Here is a 13,619-nt window from a genome sequence, read left to right as displayed (position 1 = left end):
TACACCTACGTTCTTTTAACACTTCTCCCTTATTTTTGGTCATTACATTTGCAGATATGAGTCAGAAGTCTATGTCATCTGGGGAAGAGGAAAATAGGAATGATTCTTTGATGTGTGGGTGTGACTTTCCAAATTGTGCACAAATGACCCAACCAAGAGGAAAAAGTGCTAAAAATAAGAACCAGTAACAATAATTGAAAAACAGTAAACCTTAAACTGTTGTGATCTGCATTTTCACACTATAAAAAGCTAAATAGGTAATATGTTATAAATATGCTGCAGCTGAAAATGTATCAAATAGCCTGATTTCACTTTAACGGTATGTTCTTATCTGCATCTGAGTTGCTCTCTCTTCTCCAAATGGGCTGCCTTCATGTTCCCCCACTACAATACCTATTGGACCTTCTCCACAGTATCTTGTAATAAATGCTAAAGTGAGCTCCTGGGACGATACTTGTCACAGAGTTGTAGTATATGTTGCTGCTGTCTGCTTTTTCTGTCTCCAATATCTCATAGAAATAACTTTTAACATTCTAGTGTCTTTTCCACTCTAGTTATGTGTCTACAGGGATTGACAAGATAATCCTTGCTAATTCATTGCTTACCTGCATTTTCCTACTCTAGCACATCCAAAATGGGAATAAAAATTAGAAACTCTGACAGATCATTTAAAATCAGATCATTTAAAATACAGAATTAAAATTTTCAATTTCAGGAGTTCTTGCGGCTCAGTCATGATCTCGTGGTTCATGAATTTGAGCCCTACATGAAGCTCTCTGCTTTCAGCACAGAGCCTGCATCTGATCCTCTGTCTCCCTTTCTCTTCTGCCCCTCCCTGCTCCATCTCTCTCTGTCTCTCTAAAAAAAAAAAGCAAACATTATTTTTTCAATTCCGTCTAATGAAATCTCACTTTGACAAAAATTATAAGAATTTTTGTTATACTCGGTTAAATACTAACTTTATTTCGAAAAATAATATTGTGGGGTACCTGGGTGGCTCAGTTGGTTAAACGTCGGACTCTCAGTTTTGGCTGAGGTCACGATCTCACAGTTCAGTGAGCTCAAGCCCCACATTGGGCTCTGCCCTGACAGTGCAGAGCCTGTTTGGGATTTTCTCTCTCACTTTGCCCTTCCCCTACGCACGCTGTCTCTGCCTCTTTCAAAATAAATACATAAATTTTTAAACAAAATTAAAAAATAAGATGGCCTTCTCTCCCACTTTCATGCTGATATGTAATTTGAGGAATATATGAAAGCTCAAGAATTGTACATAACTCACAGACACCGATGAATGTGTGCCCCGTATGAATACATGGATGCCATCCATCTTATGGGGATCTGGATAAAATGTTCAGAATGACTTTATTAAAGGATGAGTTTAGCACCCAAAATAAAAGTTGTCCAGATAAGGTGTGAATGGGCATGATTTCACCACAGTTTCTCTCCCCTTTCCCCTGAAGGTGTTGGTGATAGATGACATTACTTAACATTTTAGCATGTGAGAACCTTAGATATGTTTTAGTAAATGCTTCTAGATACCTACAAATAATATTTGAGAATGTGTATCGGGATTTTTTATTTCTTTTTCCTATCACTGTCTTCTCTCTGGCTTTGGACAAAATATTTTATTTTAATTATCGTCATAGTTACCTATGGGTTATTAACTTAGGTTAATCTGGACATTTCAGGATTAGATGATAATGATTTAAAACTATATTTAATATTATTACAATCCTACTTGTGCTTGTAATGGCAGTGTTTGGCATGGATGCGATGATTGATGTGCATCAGAATTCAGTCGAAATCACAGGAAAAATGAAATAGCTCCCAGGTGTTTGATTTGCTCCTTGTGACCATCTTAGTGATTGATGCAGATAACTACATGATCACCAGCACCTGAAATAAGTATTGATCTTTAAGATGTCTGAAAGGAGCAGATGAGTTACCACAAGTCTCTTGACAGTTTGGACTTAAAAAAAAATATCTTCGACAAATTTAAAGGTGTTGGTATTTTTCTCTGGATCAACTCTACCTCTAAATATTACAAAAGGGCAAGTGCCTTCCTCCCTTTTAAATACCTGGGTTTATGACAGACTATGGTAGACTAAATAAAAGAAACCAGAAATATATTCTAATGCAAGAAATAAAAACTTCCTTTTGAAATGCAAAAATAGTTGTGAGAAAATAAGCACTGTGATGGGGGAAATGACACTGGAAATAGAGACAAAGGATGAAAGTGCAAGCCCTCTGTTATGAATTTGTTAAATTAACATTTATTAAATGGAACACAAGTTGCCAGATGGTGAACCATCATTCAACAACAGATTGCAGGAGGATTTGAAATAGAGGCGTTTATTACTCACAGGCCTACTAGAGGCCACAAGGTAGGATCAAGGCAGAATGCAGAGAGGATGTCAGTCTCAATAACAGGGATCAAAATGGCTCTTTTGGCACATAAGCAGGACATCTCTTGCATAGAGGGGCTGGAAGGGTGAAGTTTAGACTGGAATATTAAAGAAATGATGTTGCAATAATAGAGGTCATCTGCATGGAGAGCTTGCAGACATGGCTGAGTCAAGAGGACCCTCTCCTCAGGTCCACAATAGATTCTGAACGAGACATTATTCCTCATTAAGGGGCAATGAGTTTACAGGTTGAAGACAGGTGTAGCTGGGAAGTACTTCCCACTGGAGGTATAGTGGGAGATAGCTTTTTTGATATTCACTCACAAGCTCCTCTGTTTGGGTTCTAGACTGAGGTTTGGTCAAGCCAAATGAGGTCCATGGTCTTTTGGAGGAAATTGGTATAAAGGGCTGATCACTAGAAAGAGCTGAGGGATAGATTATGGCATGAGGCTGTAGGTCTGGCCTTGCATAGTGACAAATCCAACATCATTTTACTTGCAAGTCCTGGGATGCTACCTCAGAAGTTTGTATGAATCCATTTGTCATGTCAGATCTGGTCCATTTGGTGATGTAGGGCAGAGTTGTGGTATGCAATAGAGAGGGGCTTACAGGTTAGATATGGAGAGGAGAGGAGATAGCATTTCAGATATTAAGGAGGTGCTGGTAGTGGGAGTGACAAAGGGAGTAGAGTCCATCATAGATTTATGAGGTGGAGATCAACAGCTGTAATCTGGTACATTGAACAGCAAACAGCACTGAAAGGTCCTTGACGGTGAGGTCTAAGCAGGTCAACCTTTGGTGTGAGGAATTGCCTCATTGCATCAGTGTGGTTTCAAGTACACTGTATGGCTTGCCATAAAGGTGAATTGATATCCAGTGCTGCCAAATAGTCGGCAGGAAACGGACAGTCTTGTGAGCTCTTTTTCATAGGGGCAAGTTTTGTGAGGCCAGCAATTTGCTATTTCAGAAAAATAGTGCTCTCTTGGGTCCCCAGAATCAATATACTGGAGCTGTTTTTCCAGCTCGGCCTAGAGGCTGACAGTTGCCACAGTCACTAACAGCCTGATGCAGAGGTGATCTGGGAGGGGACAGTCCTCATGTCCTGTAAGATCAGTGCATTTTCTCCTTTATGGAGCCAGTCATCACTTTAAAAACCTGGTCTCAATCTCCTGTCCACCTACAAATCCATTCTGAGATCACCTAATGTTGATCCCGTGTACAACAGTCTCCATTAACCAGGCCCATAGCATTCACTCAGGGAGAAACTGCCAAAAAGATTACATTGAAAGTGAAGATGAAGTTGCTCTTAAAATTAACTATGTTTAATTCAAATCCATACCTTGTGTCATTGCTCTTTCTATTCAGCTCTCCTGTCTTTTTCAAGTGTACAGTTTGGAAATGAAACATTTTCTAGATAATTAAAATTATTACAATGATTTTGCAGTTATTGAAACTTTTAGTTTTTTGTTATAGAATGAAACCCTGAACCTTCCATACCTCTGGATATTATTTCCATTAAATCGTTAGAAAAGCAAAGATAACCTTTTATATGTTATTACATTTATATTTATATGATAGTTGCAAGTCATCCTTTAAAGAACTTTTTTTTCATTTATATCTATGGATTCCTATGAGGCATTAATATAATAATTTATTTTTCAAATATTTTCAAATATCTTTAATTTTTTCAATCTTTATTTTTGAGAGAGAGAGAGTGACAGGAGGTGGGGGGGTGTTGGAACAGAGAGAGAAGAAGATACAGAATCTGAAACAGATTCTGAGCTGTCAGCACAGAGGCTGACAAGCTGCAAGATCATGGTCAAGGCTGAAGCCGGATGCTTAACCTACTGAGCCATGCAGGTGCCCCATCAAATATCTTAACATAGCATGCTTATCACTAAAAAATACTTAGAACTTTTTCTTTTTTAAAAATATGTTTAATTTTTTTTTTATTTTGAAAGAGAGACAGAGTGAGGGAGGGGCAGAGAGAGAAGGAGGCCATCCAAAGCAGGCTCCAGGCTCTGAACAGTCGGCACAGAGCCTGACATGGGGCTCGACTCATGGACTGTGAGATCAAGACCTGATCCGAAGTCAGACGCTTAACCAACTGAGCCACCCAGACGTCCCAGAAAGTATTTTTTTCTTTTTGAAATGTAGTCGACATACAATGTTATATTAGTTTCAGGTGCACAACATAGTGATTCAATAATTCCATACATTACTCACTGCTCATCACAGTTAAGTATAGTCCCCATCTGTCACCTTCCAGCATTATTACAATATTATCAGCTGTCTTCCCTATGGTGTACTTTCCATCTAAAATCAGTTTTTTGGAATAAGTATGTATCAAAGCTAGATTCCTAAACACTCAATGCAATAACAGAATTTCACTGGTGGAAAAATAAATATTAGAAACTAAGCAGTAAAAACTTCTTCATTTTCAGTGTAAAATACACTATTTATTTAAATGTACTTATATAAGCTCTACAGTTTGTTTTTAAAAACTAGCTAAGAAAAAGACTTTTCAGGGGCGCCTGCGTGGCTCAGTCGGTTAAGCGTCCAACTTTGGCTCATATCATAATCTCATGGTTCGTGGGTTCGAGTCCCGCTTCAGGCTCTGTGCTGACAGCTAGCTCAGAGCCTGGAGCCTGCTTCAGATTCTGTGTCTCCCTCTGTCTCTGACCCTCCCCTGCTTATGCTCTCTCAGAAATAAATAAAACATTAAAAAAAAAAGACTTTTCAGAAAAAATAAAACACTTAACACATAACTCTGAAACTAGTTGGGAGGACAAACATATAAACTTCTATATATCTTTATCTGTAGGGACTTTATAAATGGAAATTTTCCATGTATTTCTTCTGATTGTCAAGTCCTGAAGGCAACTTATAAGAATACAAAAGATTTTTGGGGCGCCTGGGTGGCTTAGTCGGTTAAGCGTCCGACTTTCGCTTAGGTCATGATCTCGCGGTTCGTGGGTTCGAGTCCCGTGTCGGGCTCTGTGCTGGCTGCCGGCTCAGAGCCTGGAGCCTGTTTCGGAGTCTGTGTCTCCCTCTCTCTCTGACCCTCCCCTGCTCACGCTGTCTCTCTCTCTCTCTTAGGAAAAAAAAAAAAAATATATTTAAAATGATACCGTCCAAAGGAGTTAAAATTAAGAAAGTCTCTAAAAACTCAAAGCTGAGTTATGTGAAAATTAATTTGTTTTCACAGTGATATCCCCAGATAAATGAAGTATATGTTGCTGTCCATAACTAGTCATGTCATTTATACTGATGGACAGTCCCCCACTGTAATTCCTTTTTAAAAATCTTTTGTATTCTTTTTTTTTTTTTTTTTATTTCTAGGAGAGAGAGAGAGACAGCGTGAGCAGGGGAGGGTCAGAGAGAGAGGGAGACACAGACTCCGAAACAGGCTCCAGGCTCTGAGCCGGCAGCCAGCACAGAGCCCGACACGGGACTCGAACCCACGAACCGCGAGATCATGACCTAAGCGAAAGTCGGACGCTTAACCGACCAAGCCACCCAGGCGCCCCTGGACGGTATCATTTTAAAGTATAGTACATCTTTTCTTCCTTTTCAGAAGACGGTTATGCAAGTAACCGTCTTGAAGACCCATCATCAGTATGATAATAATTACCATGAATATTATAATCAGCACCTTTAAAAAACAGTATTTTAATTTCTATTATTATTGTAATGACCCATTGTATGACTGGTACATATAAAATGCAAAAATTAATTAATTCTTTTTTTCAGTTAACTGAATCCTAATGAAAATGCAGACAAGAAAAGCAATATAATGTTGCATTTTTTAAAAAGAAGAAATTTGAAAGTGAATAAACTGGATAACATAGTCATTAAGAAGACTACGACTACATTTAGCTTAAAATTATTTTAAGAGTAAGAATGGAAAGGCAATTCCAAAAATTATTTCTAGACAGGAAATTATATATAGTAAGATACAAGAAAAAAATTAAGTTGCAAATTTATAGACAAGTAGAAATGAAAAGTTCCCTTCATTATCTAATAACATTCCCTCATTGTACAAATAGGCTTTCTATAGCCATGCAGGTTATGTACATTTCAAGTAGTTTATGCAGCTAGCTGGTTACCTCTTGCATGGCTCCTTTCTTAGCAGAAATGAAATTGGAATTCATGTTTTCAGAAACATTTGAATCGTTTGATAGCATTATGTTACTCATTTTTCAATGGTAAAGTGTTTGCATTGATTGATGTAGTTTTTCATTCAGTTTTATTTTATGACCAAAGTAATTTGAAGCAGCTAATCAAAGTTAGAATACAGTAGTTTGGGATGAGACAAAAATAATACATGTCACAACTGTGGAATGAATTTTGTTGTTAATTCTCTGAAGGGTTTCTTCACAATCTATGAAAGCATTTTTTCAACTATGAAGACTCATAACTATGTGAGTTAAAATTACCTTATAATGACAAACTGGGAATGAATAAACTTTATTTTATTCTGCTTTAATAGCAGTTGCATATTTTTAGTTGTGTTTTGCTTGGTTTTGTTTTTGTTTTAAGATTTTCCTAAGGGGCACCTGGGTGGCTCAGTCGATTTAGTGTCTGACTTTGGCTCAGGTCATGATCTCACAGTTCGTGGGTTTGAGCCCCAAGTTATGCTCTGTGCTGACGGCTAGCTCAGAGCCTGGGGCCTGCTTCAGATTCTGTGTCTCCCTCTCTCTCTGACCCTCCCCTGCTCACACTGTCTCTCTCTCTCTCTCTCAGCAATAAATTTAAAATTTTTTTTAAATAAATAAAATAAAATAAAAACTTTCCTAAGCTAGTAAATAATACAAGACATGGATTTGTAATTATTATCTAATCCCAGTAGGTATGTGAAAGCATATGTATCATTTACATATATTTAAAGTATTATATTGAAAATTCATATTTTTGTCATAAAAACCGTCCTAATTTTGTCTGAATGAAAAAATGGGTATGGGGATATAAAAGCAAATTATGAAATAGAGAGAAAGAGAAAGAATGCATGAGCCATGCATGTGCATGTGTGTACGTGTGTGTGCATGTGCAGAGAGAGATACTGATACAGCTGGGGGGCAGTGAGAGTCTCAGAGAGTCAGAGTAAAAAGTAGTTTTCTTTATACCAGAGTGATGTGCTTCTTAACAACCTATCATTTATAAGTACCACGTCTTTTATCCCATATACAAATTAAAACTACCATCTTCAGAAGTTAGAATATCATCTAATCTAACCTGGAGACTGAGCCTTTTTAGCAGCACATGATAAAAGCTTCCTTAATTCTTATATTATTCCCAAATCAAATGGCCATGACAATAAATACGATATCATAAAACTGTGTGAAATTGTGAATAATCTTGCAAAGAAAACTTTAAATAATATAAGTAACCGTACCTTAGGTGTTTTTCCCCCAGTTTATTTTTTTAGCATGGATGATATAAATAACAATCAGTTAAGAACAGTAATTTAGAAAATCATCTGTGGCTATTGATTAAATTCAAAAGAATGTCAATTTTCAGTCTAGAGTTTTGTTCTTAGTACAGTCTAAGGTTGATTTCAAATGTTTTATCCATATTATGATATTAGTGATAGTGTTTTGGAATGAATACATTTTGAACAAATTATATATTGAATCTTATTTATTTTTTATGTCTATACATAAACTGATGGGGGAAAACTGTGCAATAGCTAGAATCCTGACCTTAAAAAATAACCAAGTTCTTTAAGTGGATTCCAGAGATTTTGGGAAGGTAAATCTGAATGTGGTTTATAAAATGAGTGTACTATTAAGTGGAGTAGAAAATGGAGAAGTGCTTGTTGGAAACAAGGCTAAAATGTGTTGGCTAATCCATGTGTTGGCTACTTTGTAGCTTATAACGATTACCTGGAGATGCTTTGAAGTGAATTGAAATTAGAAAGGAAATTTTAAAATAATTCTTATTCTTGGGGCACCTGGCTGGCTCACTCAATAGAGCATGCAACTCTTGATTTCGGGGTTGGAAGTTTAAGCCTCATGTTGGGTATAGAGATCATTAAAAAAAAAAAAATCTTAAAATAATTCACATTCTTTTTTTTAAATGCTTATTTATTTTTGACAGAGAGACAGAAATGAGAAGAGGAGGGGCAAAGAGGGAGACACAGAATCCATAGCAGGCTCCAGGCTTCTAGCTGTCAGCACAGAACCCAATGGAGGACTTGAACTCATAAACATGAGATGATGATCTGAGCCGAAGTCTGAGGCTTAACTGACTGAGCCACCCCGGTGCCCCTAATTCTCATTCTTTTGTGCATTTTCAAAAAGGAAAATATATTCATACACTTACTTTTAAATATAAAATACATTACCAACACTTGAGGATATTTCAAAGAGACAAATAACTCTATGTGTGTGAATATTTTCTAGTTGGAATTTTCATATTCTATAATTTCTGATAGGCATGGTGTCCACATAGACAGTAAGTGTGAATCAAAGTTCCTAATGAACTAGGTCATCAGATGCTCAGGATGCTGCAATCCAACCAAGTCCCTATCTGCTGTGCATATGAGTTCTTACTATTGCTAATAGGTCATTGATGTGTATTGCAGCACAGCGAATTCTTATGAAATCCTAAAAGCAGAACAAACCAAAATGTAAACAGTTATTTGTGGAATTTGGTGATTTGATAATTATCTGAAAGTAAACTCCACACTCTCTAAATTCTATGAATATATGCTCTAGTTATATTTCTTTAATATCTATTTATTGAGCAATATGCCAGGCGCCACTTTATACACTGGGAGTGCAACAGTGAGCAAACTTTCTGAAAGCCCAGAATCTCCCATAATCTATCCCCTCCAAAGGGAATCCATCCCCTCCCTGAATCTCTCATAATCCATCCCCTCCCATTCTTATTTTGAATGAAATCTAAAGATTCCATATCACAGCTTACAAAGGCCACATCATGTGATCCTATCTTGCTGTCTCATTTCTATCTCCTTCCTTCTGCTACCTCTCTCCTCCCCAGCTTTTTCCAATACACTGCAACCTCAAGAATTTCCATTTTCTCTTGACAAAATAGTCTAGAACTGTTATTTGTCTTATGTCCTTACTTTACTTCAATTTTCTTTTTAGTGCTGCTCCTTACCAAAGGACTCTCTTGTCATCTCTATCACAATACTTTAGATAGATAGAGACAAACCTTCTTACTTCCTCCACTCTTATGAAATCTTTATGACTTATAGACAGTGTTGATTTTGTTCACTGCTTTATTCCCAGCATTAAGAACAGTGCATAATAAATAAAATGTTCTCAGTTAAAATTCTATTGAAATTAATTTATATATGTTTAATTTCAATATAATTTGTATAAAATATCCAGAGTTTTGAGATTGTCTAATAGGTGATATTAACCCAACTTGAGTGTCAAAGTAAAGTAACATGTAATTGAAAGAACTTCAAGTAATGTGTGATTAATGAGAGGATATGTTGGGCAAAGAGGTGGAGCCAAGGGCTTGCTACTATGAGAAATGGAAAATGACCAGGGAATATTAAGAAGGGGTTTTGATGAGACTGGATAAGTGGTATTCTGGTAAGAGTTTATAACTGGCTCTCTGTGAAAAAAGCTCTAATACACAGTACTTGCTAATTTCTGAGGTGTAAATCCTTCAGACCAGGATTTCAAGCTACCAGTGTGACATCACTGAATGGAGAGTTGGGTAAGTACATTAGTAGGACATCATTATATATTTCCAGCATGCAATACAGTAGAGAAGGAAGTCAGTACTTTTATATATATAATTTTTAGTCATTCTGTGAGTCAATTAAACGGCAAGAGCCGGGGGCACCTGAGTTGCTCGGTTGTTAAACGTCTGACTTCAGCTCAGGTCATGATCTTGTGGTTTCTGAGTTCAAGCCCTATATGGAGCTCTGTGCTGACAGCTCAGAGCCTGGAGCCTGCTTCAGATTCTGTGTCTCCCTCTGTCTCTGCCCCTCCCCCACTCAATGCTCTGTCTCTGTCTGTCTGCCTGTCTCTCTCTCTAAAAAATAAATAAACATTAAAAAAAAATGTAAATGGCAAGAGACGCCTGGAATAGCTGTAATCACTTTACCTGTCACATGTGAGATCTGCATGGAATGAATAACCAAGACCTATACCTATCTAAACAGTGTTAGAAGCAGTATTTCTCAAAGATGGGCTATCAAAGTTACTTGTGCATTTAAACCTTCATTTGCCATCTCCTCCATATGTAATTTTATGAAAATCACAGTCTCAGAAGAAAATCATTTAGAAAATCAAATACTAATATAGCTAAGAATTGGCCAATTGCAATACAAAAAAAAGCAAGAAAAAAATCAAAAGACTCCAAACATCAAAAGATAGCATGCATTGCCACTAATTATTAAATACCTTATTTCTAGAAATACTTCTAGGCTAATTATTATGTCCATTTATTAGATAATCAAAATAATTTCTTTTTAAAGGAAGGAGTTTGAATTATCCAAGAGAAAGATGAACACATTCACACTGTAAAGTATCAGAAATACAAATATATCATGTAAATCTAAAAGCCCAGTATCATTATCTCAATGGCTTCGATTCTACCTCCCTTCCTCAAGATAAACAAAGGATATCATTTCTGTGAGTCCCCTTCAGACCTTGTGTGATCTATTTATATGTCTTCGTGTGCCTATATATAAAGCATTTTTACATTTTACATACAAACTCAGGAATTAACTTATTCAGTTTAATTGTTACATTATATTACATCCTCCAAATGTAGTTTCTCAAAGAATGTCCAGATGGTTGTCATTAGAACTCCCTACAGCTTTTTTTATCTATTGCCTCAGAATTTGGCATTTCCCAGGATTCATTCACTTTTTATAACTCTCATCTAAAAATACATTGGTTTCCTCCAACAGTTTGAAACAATCTGTTTTGTTTTTCAGGATTTCTTTTCTTTTGAAAATATTTGGTCTCCTAATGACCTTCATTAGTTAGGGCTCTTTGATTACCAACAACAGAAGCTGATTCCAATTAAGAAAAAGACATTTATTGAAAGATAGTGAGTCTTCACAGAATAGACGTGAGACTGGGAAAAGAGGCTCGGAAGCAGACAAATGCAAAATGAGTGCAAACAACATGACCATTGGCTTTGGGATGACTAGTCCTAAAACACTTCCATTGTCCTCAAGATGTGTCCTGAGAAGGTGCAGCATAAGAGCCATTGGCAAATATCTGCTTTCAAAAAATTATCATAAAAATGAGCAAAATGAATTATTCACATACAAATAAAGTAATAAAAGATTGTGTGGCTGAAAATGCCAATCAGAGATCTGAAATTCACACTCTCATTATATACAATCCTGGAGGCCATTTCTCCTTGTCATATTGTTAACAGGATGTATAGCCTCAAAATATGAGAAAATGTAAGACTTTATTACCTAAGTACCCACAAATTACATGTCTTTTGAAATTCTGATTAATAAGGTTCATGATTAGAATTATTTTATAAAGATTGATACCAGATGATGAAAGCCAAAATGAAATGTACATAAATTATACTTTGTTGTTTTCTTTTACACCATTTAGTCAGATTATTACGTGCACTGAATTGTGTGTTTCTTGTAAAGAAAATACCCAATTCTTTGAATAGCACACATTTTTAAGAGAGCCTACTGTCTAAAAGCACTTTAATGCACTAGTGTTAAATGAAACTTTAATATGGAGAAAACCTTGTTTTTTTCATTTGAAAATATTCCCTAGGCATCAACCAAACTGGACAGGCGTGCATTTACTGTCTTTTTGTTTAAAAGTGAGATATACTGGGGTGCCTGGGTGGCTCAGTTGGTTACACGGCGACTTCAGCTCAGGTCACCATCCCGCGGTTCATGGGTTCTAGCCCCGCATCGGGCTCTGTGCTAACAGCTCAGAGCCTAGAGCCTGCTTATGATTCTGTGTCTCCTCTTCTCTGTTCTTCCCCTGCTCACTCTCTGTCTCTTAAAAATAAAAAAAAAATTCTTTTAAGTGAGGTATACCAGTTTGTATATTATGTGAACTCTTCTAGTAGCTTACCAGTTTCAAATTAAAGTGAAGTTTCATCCCACGATGATTGATGGATATTTGCCACATTTAAGTGCCTGATTTTTTTAAATAAGGACACATGGGCATTTCTTATTTAGAAAGAGTCATAAAATTATTCATTGTATTTGTTGAAAATAGACAATATTTGTTAACAGTACTTATAGGTAACTATAAGTCATTTCAGAAAGTCATTATAAAACTACCAAAAAAACCTGTTTCCATCTCTATTTCTAGCAGCTTAATATGTGCATTCTGCTACTAAATTGTCTACATCATCAGAAGTAGTAACAAATGATTGTTTCTAGCTTTTCTACTCCCTCCATGAGCTAAAGAATATTTTTAGACAATATTGTTGTCTTTTTCCTTCTTCCTATTTTCTCTGGAGATTAAACAGTACCAGTGATCATCTCTGAGTATAAAAGCAGAAGAAAGAGGCTATGAGAAAGAAGTAAAGAGGAAGGGGGGGGGATGGGCAGGGGCTAGTGCTAGGGCTGAATAAATGGAAACTAAATAGATAGATTTTGAACTGCCCTTCATTGTGCCCCAAAACAAATGTTTTTTTCAGGTATTTTCAGCTAATTTCAGGGATTTAAAAATTAGATCTCTACTTGATTACAGCTTATTTTTAGCCTATCTCATGCTCTGAGAAACAACCAAAAACCTCTTGACTTTATAAATGTTGAAAAACAACCAACCCTTTAAAACACTATTCTACTTTTTGATTCATGGTTAAGCGTTTACTTATCACTTGAAACATGGACAATGGATGTATGTTGAACTCTAAAAACCATATCTCAAAAAGTTCTGGTAGAATGACTGATTCACACAAGATACAGAAGGTAAATCAGATAGGTAAAGGTATCTTGTACCTTTACTTAAAGGTAAATTGGTGTCGCTTGTATCATGTTGTAGATTTGTGTTGGCAAAACAGGATCAATTTTATTAAGCCTGTTATGCTATTCTTTCATACTTTTACTCAGAAATATATATGCCCTGAAAATGAAAATGATGCTCTTACTTTTATCTAACAATATATTTCTAGATCCCAACAACTCAGAAATATATATGCCCTGTAAATGAAAATGATGCTTTTTTGTCTAAAGATATATTTCTAAATCTCAACATGAGAAATGCCTATTGGACCTCTCCAGTA

The sequence above is a fragment of the Hyaena hyaena genome, unplaced genomic scaffold, assembly GCF_003009895.1.
Source record: "Hyaena hyaena isolate Hyena2069 unplaced genomic scaffold, ASM300989v1 scaffold_1556, whole genome shotgun sequence".
NCBI classification, from domain to species: domain Eukaryota; kingdom Metazoa; phylum Chordata; class Mammalia; order Carnivora; family Hyaenidae; genus Hyaena; species Hyaena hyaena.
The sequence above is the reverse complement of the archived record's forward strand: the minus strand, read 5'-3'. Positions refer to the sequence as shown.